The sequence below is a fragment of the Austrofundulus limnaeus genome, unplaced genomic scaffold, assembly GCF_001266775.1.
Source record: "Austrofundulus limnaeus strain Quisiro unplaced genomic scaffold, Austrofundulus_limnaeus-1.0 Scaffold194, whole genome shotgun sequence".
Taxonomy (NCBI): Eukaryota; Metazoa; Chordata; class Actinopteri; order Cyprinodontiformes; family Rivulidae; genus Austrofundulus; species Austrofundulus limnaeus.
In genome coordinates, this window is record NW_013952596.1 from 166,617 (window position 1) to 174,235 (window position 7,619).

General features: G+C 39.1%; 1 protein-coding gene across 1 annotated transcript in view; it reads right to left on the reverse strand.

Moving 5' to 3' along the window:
• LOC106524605 (axin-2) overlaps positions 1 to 7,619 on the reverse strand; it is a gene marked incomplete at its 5' end in the record, with an annotated part of 52,509 nt that overhangs the window by 17,729 nt on the left and 27,161 nt on the right.

The window sequence follows — 7,619 nt, forward strand, 5'->3', positions numbered from 1 at the left end:
ACACACACACACACACACACACACACACACACACACACACACACACACACACACACAAGCTTCTTATCTATCACACCGTATTCCTCGCCCACAAACAAGAAACACAGCCCGCATTTTCTCAACTTCAAAGCGCAGCAGCAGCACATCAAAGCGGCCGAGAGAGAGGGGGTCTGTGGAACAGCTTCCCGACAACTTACCGTCCATGTTAGCCGCTCTGATTAGAAAACGTGAAGGAGTCCAACTATGATACACCACCGGCAGCCCTGGCTCTGCTCCCCGTCCTGACCCTCCGCGTTACGCTTCATTTATTTGATCCAGTCGCGAATAAAAGAAAAAGAAAGCAGCCTCCTTGTCTGGACTTTTCTCGGCAGGTAGTGTTTCAAGAAGTCACGGCAGGCGGCTGAAACGCTCCCGGCTGTTGCTCCACCGACTGGGCTAAAGGTTTAACTGTGGACTTCAAAGTGAGGAGCCGCTGGCCTGGTCCCGGAAGATACATAAAAACCACGCGGCGCCTCCTCTTTGAAATAAAACAAAAATAAAACAAGGAGAGTCAGAAGCACAGCTAAAACGGCTCTGAACTGTTTGTCCTACGAGTCTTTATTTGCAAAGCTTACGCTCTTTATGGAGYGTTTCTTAACTTTTAAAATTTTAGACCGGGCAGGATCTGGTAGTTTGTCAGGACCTTATCAAACACAAGCCATCTCGAGCCAACTCCCCGAGGCTTTGAAGCGTCAGAAGTAAGTGATCTGCCGCCGCCGACACCATTCTTCTCACTGTCCGTCTGTTCCAACACAAACACAAAGCAAACAAAAGCAACACTTCTGCTGCCTCTGACCTCCTCCAATACACTGTAACCGAGGAGAGGCACATTTATCCTAAAGAAAACTTTTAAAAACGTTCTCTTATCTTGCTTTTTTTAATTAAATTCATAGTCCAGACCTTTTGAAGTAGAAAAGTTATGTAAAATCAATGATATTCATTGCAAAAATGAAATCCAAAAGAACATGCAAGATGAAACCAGAAAGGTCCTTGATTCCAACATGTGCAGCCACATGTCATTGAAAGCAATTCTGAAATGCAGGTCTGCACTGAATGTAAACAAAGCACTTGGCTAAATCTGTCAAAGTCACGTGACTCATCCTGTTGGGCTGCAATCTGTAGGTAAACAAATATGGTGGAACTGGACAACTTAAAAATATCAAAGAATTTTAGGTGGAAAAAATAAAAGTGAATCAGCAGCTAAACATGAAAGAAAAGAGAAAGATCAAATAAAAAAATTCAAACACGCTTTTGTCAAACTTCTAAATCTGTAACTTTATCATCCCAACCTTCATCTGCTTTACTGAACAAAGCTGAGCACAATGTGAAACCTGTCCAACTTCTCCGTCCCAAACAGCGTCTCCATGTCTGTCGTCACTGTTGACATATTTTCAGTCACTTCAACCTTCATCAGCCGTTCACAAAGTTTATTTACAAAATTTGAATTTTAGGACACGATAACCATTGATTTGAGAGAACATTGTTCAGATTTTGTTTCTCAAATTTTCAATAATCATTGTTGGCATTATGCATTAGCACAAACTTTTTTTGTTTCTCTCACTCACAAAATGAACTATTAACATAAACATAAACATAAACATAATACACAAAGCTTGACCAATTAGCAGCAAGCTGTGTAATAATACTCAGCAGCATTTTGTTTCATAAAAATACAAAACATCACAATCYGTATCTTTAAACTTCCTCTGGTGTTTTGTTTATTATTCTTATTTTTAATTTCTTTAAATATTTCAGTCATTTTTTGAGGATTCTGTGGAAAAATTCTGAATAAATAATGTCATATTTTTAGAATCACTTAAATTATGTTAGACAACATGTAGCTGCAGAACTTTGAGTGGAACCTGGAAACAAATCAAACTTTGAGCCTTAAAACAAATCTAATCCTCAAAGTTTTACCGTGGTTGTTTCTWTCATTTGAATCATATTATGTGATTATTTTGGAAATAATCATAACGTTCCATATAAACACACATGTATCGTAAACATGATGATTGTGTTAAAGTTATGACTCGGCACAAACAGCTCAAAAAGCAACCAAACCGATCTTTTGCAACGTTTCTGCAGAAGCCCGTTTCAAAATGTCCAGAATATCCCTTTAACAAGTTCATTTAAGTCTCGGATTCAGCATAAACAGAGTTTTCTTTTGACATTTCCCTCAAACTGCAGATTGACGAGAGAGAAATGGAGCGACAGTGTTCAACTTCAAACAAATTTCACAAAGATTTAAAAAACATATTCTTTAAATTATAGGCCCAGTTTGATAATCCCGTGGAGTGTAACTGTCAAATAATTTAAATATTAGTCACAGGATTTTAGCCACAAAGATGTGAGTGGAACACACTTGCCAGTTCCACATTCAGGGAAAATGGCACAGCGTGACATTTTGATTGAAATTGGACACAGAGCAAAGGCAAAGAGCTGTTCTCTAGTCTTTTAATTCACATGACTTCCCTAATGTCATTGTGACAGAATCTTAAAGAGTGGGTTAGACACTGATCCAATCCCATGCTACTTCAAAGCCTATATTGTCCCTTTGATGTTGAAAATCAACTTTAAAGGAGAATATAATTCTATAAGTCAGTGGATTCAAATGCACAAAACTCTCATGATGGTACAGGACAGCTAATGAAATCCAACTTCTCTGAGGTCACTAAGTYGTGATTAATTCATGTCAAATTAGAAAAAGATAGAGAAGTAAGCATGAGGCTCAGAAACTCCCATGAGGACCTAAACTTGTGTCAGAATCTTCATCGATTCATGCAGATCTTGGCTGCGTGTTTAAAGCTGCTGATTACTGAACTGGACACCGTTCAAACGGGGGGGTGTTCCGCCTCCATGTAGAAAAACTTGATGCACGTTTCTTATTTTTTACATTTCTTTTATTATTGCTCATCTCCAAAGGTGAAGGTGCATTTGCTCGTCTTTATTTACCTCTACTTGTGAAACGTCAACATATTTAATCAAAAAATCTGAAGTCAATCAGAACTTTTGGACTCAGTCCCGTTCAAGATGGCCGCCAGAGCTACATAACACAAACTCAAAAATTGGCACAAGTCAGTCATTTTTGTAGATACTGAGCTCAAGTTTGATYTGGTGGTAGCTGAGACTCATGTCCAGCACATACTCTGAGCACTACTCAACAAGTGGCCCGTGGGCCAGAAATGGCCTTTTTTAACAATCAGTTTGGTCCCCACAGAGATGATGACACGATCCAAATTGATTTGTCTGAATATAATCCTAAAAATGTAAACATCAGAGCTACTTTTAAACTTTGAGCATCATGTTAAGCTAGAATTCTTTGTGATTGATCTGTGCAAAACGTAGAAAGGTGGCAGCACAAACAGAAGAACCAAAACAATAAACATATTTTTTTCTAAAATACATGCATGCCACTTCCTGAATGATGTGTGCTTTTCAGAAGACTTCATTAGCAGCTAAAACTAACGTATCAGCAAACGGCACAGTGTCTCTTTCTTTACGKCGATGCCAAAAACAAAGAAATCTGTCGTCAGTTTGCACCAGAAGAAGCGGACCACACCAACCAAACTGCACAAAAAGATTTTAAAACCCACAATGTAAAACTGAAGGGAAATTCTGCTGATCCGCGATGCRCAATTCAAATTATGAACCATCTCGCTGCAGCGTTATCTGCAGCCCTTAAAGGAGAAATGAGACGGAGACAAGGTTTAAAATGGAGGACTGGAAACACAGGACAATATTAAAAGAGGGACATTTTCAAAAGAGGCATAAAAGATGATATCCTGCCTCAAATTAAATTAAGCTGCTCAATAAAACTGTGTGATTTTTTTTGACAGGCAGGGAGCTTTGCTCAGTTTGCTTTTATTGACGTAAAGTTCAGGTCTATAGGATGATTTTAGGATTTTTGTTTTTTAAAATTTTTTTTTGCATCCCTAAGTGGCTGAAATACAAAGTGGCACTTAATTATCACCAGAGTATACTTCCCGTTTACTTTTTATGTACTTATCTGAGATATAATTAACCAAGTTTATCGTACACTATATTTTTTTTGTACAAAAAATATGCTAAATGTTAAAATATACTTAGTATTGATACTAATGTACTAATGTACTAATGTTTAAACTTTTGGCCAAGATAAACTTTAGTAGTACACTGAAAGTAAAAATTTTACACTAGTTTATTTGTAGTATATTTCAAGATTAAACTAAATGTATACTTAGAAGATCACTTTCAATATGCTTCTGAGTATACGTAAAGTTATTGTGGGCCGATTTAGTCCTAGGAGTATACTTGTTAGTAAACCACTAGTATACTTATGTCAGTGTACCTGATAAATAAAATACACTTAGGGAAATACATTTTTATATACTTTAGTACACTTAATGACATGTACTTAAAGCATATTTCTTTTTGGTATATTTATGAACTTAAAAAGACATTATAGCAGAATACTATATAAACAAAAAAAGTCCCAATTCACTACAAACAAGTATTAAATCAGTATACCTTTTAGTACACTAAATACATGGTGCCTAGTATACTTGATATACTTGAAGTTATACTCAAGTATACTTATTAAAATGAACTTCAACTCTACTACTTCTTGCTAAGGGATAGCCACCACAGCTAACTCAAAAATGGCTTAAACTCAGTCAGTTTTGCAGACACTGAGCTAAAATCTGATGTAGTAGTTGTTTCATTCCAGACTCATACTCTGAGCAGGACTTCATAGCCTTAAACTATGGCATGGACGCTGTTGGGCAATAAACATTCCTTCCTTTAATTTGATTCATTTTTTTTATTGCAAAGAGATGCTTAGCCCTCCGGACCACACCTGCTGACCCTCCGAAGTGTGAGCTCTTGTGRTTATCAGTGACAAAAGAGCAAGGGTGCAGTAAAGTTGCCACAAGAAGCCCCCTTTTTGGAGTTGACCCTGCCCTGACCCCTTTGTTGGGACCCTGACCGTTTCACAGGGAGACCCAAACGCTTTAAAAGCACAATGCAGGAGCGGAGCGCRGCCGAGCCCCAATAAACACGCTGACCTGGGGGCTAATTGAGAGCTTGTGGTTCGTGAGAAATTAAAGGCATCTGGTGCATGGCGGCAGATTGGAAACGAAGCTCATCTTTAATTACAGCGTGAGTTACAGCGGGGTGAAAGTGTTCATTTGGCTTCTGACGGCGGAGGTGTCGTCAGGAAACACAGAAACAGACGGAGGACTTAAACACGACAAAGGAATGGAAGGAATGATTCGTTTGAAAACAAAAAAACTTTCCATCCCTTTTGTTCTTTCTTTCTTTTCCTCCTCGCTGTGTTACTGCACAACGGCGGAAGGCTTTGATGGTGCATCATTAGTTGCATCAGTCAAAAATAAGGCCCACATTCATCCTTTTTTTGGTCTCATTTTCACAAGAACCTTTGGATTTGCATCACTCCTCAGCCCACAGCTTATATATGTTCCACATCGTGGACAATAAATTCTATACAGCTCATTTCATCGCTGCTTCCTTCTCACAAATCCCATGCTTGCGCTCAAATACCACCGGAAAAAAAACAACAGAGAATTAGGGTGGATAATTGTCAATAACCCAAAATTTGGGAGTTCAAAGGATGTGGTGATAATTTTGGCTAAAGCATCACCATAAACACTAATAAAATTAAGTGCATGGGGGCGTGGCCAGGCATCCCTTTGAACAGACCCTGTGATCAGTTCCCTCTCTCAATTAGCGTATTGTCCACTTCTCCTTTCAGCTGGGAGGGAGGGGGCAGTCCTCYTCCTCCCCCTCCCAGCTTTCCTTTGAAGTGATTATCCCTTTATCTCAAGCCTGAGCGAGGAATATCTTGGGGGACAATGGCAAATTAAAGCTCATATGGAGAGAAGCGTGAATGTCTGTTTGTAGGCTCAAAGAGAAATGACAAAAAAAGAAGAAGAGGGGGGAGGAGGGGTGGTGGGGTAAACAGTACCAGTTTTTTTGTCAGATGTCAACACTCCTCCAGAGAAAGAAGTCATTTGGAGCTCGTGCCTGAGTTGACACTTGTAGCAAAGCGACTTTAGGCTCCGTCCATGTGCACAGAAACAGCCTTTTAGGAGCCTCAACAACTTTTGAAAACGATGATGTCATGGCCTAATCTAACCTACGACCCCAGCCATGACAGACTAAATGCTTAAAAAGAGCATAACTCCTCCAAAAAACCCCACAAAGACAAACACTGCAGGAAAAGTTCAACAGCACATGAAACTCCTCCAGAAGTCATMTAGAGCCTGAGCCTGAGCTGACACTTGTAGCCTTTAGAAGAGCTGAAGGACGAGGAGAATATCTGCAACGACAGATGGAGAGAGACAGAAGTAGGAGGACGGAGGAGATAGAGGGATGAGCAGGGAGAGGAGAAAGGGATGCTGTTGTCAGCAGAATCAGATGGCGGTCAGGCATACAGGCTTGAAGAAGATARAATTAAAGTGTGGAGTTAAGACGGGCTTTGAAGTCCGACATGGTGCATAACACCCTTAAAGTTGGAGAAGCAGCCATTCATCCTCTGGTTATGGCTTGTTAAGAGCGTTCCTTTTTGAAGGCCTAATTCAGGGAAACAAACTTTAATTTCAACTTTAACAAAGCATTGGGGCCGATAATCAGGTGAGCCTGTCAACAAACCAAATAATAAACAAAACCTCCTGGTCATCTTTGGAAACCTGACTGCAGGATTTACTGGAGAAGTAGTGGATGTGTGAACGCTTGAGCACCAAGGATGAATAATTACTTTCTCCTCTCACCCCCCCCTCCCGCCTCTTTTTTTCCTAAACAATCCTGTTTTTCGGTGGCTTAAAAGTTTAATAATGTGCAGAAACAATGCCTGTGATGTTTGGTCTAATCCATTTTGGCTGAAATGTTTGACAGAAACGGTTTGTCTTTCAGTTTGCTCACAGTTGGAGTTTTATAAATGCATCCAGTCACCAGGCATTTACACCAAAATGACAGTTTGTATTTAGTTTGAATGGCTGCACCACAGTTTTACTGTGTTGTTAGTAGTTTATCAGCATCTGTGTTTAATTTAATATAAACAAATAAAAATGATTTCAAAATATTTTTTTTTGTTTTAAGAATAAATAAGAAAAATGAAAAAGGCTACTTTTTATTTTAAAGGGACCCACAATTATCTGTAACATTAGACTTTCTTTGATTAACATATATTTTAACTGCAAATTATAGTCTGTAAAAATACTGTAGGCTGTTTAATTTTATAAATTTTTTTAAAATATATTGTCACACAGACGGGGCCATTTTATTTCTACACAAAGCATTCTGGGTAAATGATGACGTGGATAGGTCCTCGGTGTGAGGCTGCTAGCGAGCTATATCCACCCTGAAGGTTAATCTTGGACAATATCTGATGATCGACTCTTTTAAATGAAACCAGAGAGCGTTGATAGAGAGGAGAAGGTAGAAATGACTCAGCCTGGAACTGAAAATATGGATGGAGGACAACAGTTTAGCTTGTTAGCTTTAGCCCTGACGCTATATTGCCTTATATGTATTAGCTCGGTGCAACAAACAAGCTAAACTGTTGTCCTCCATCCATATTTTCA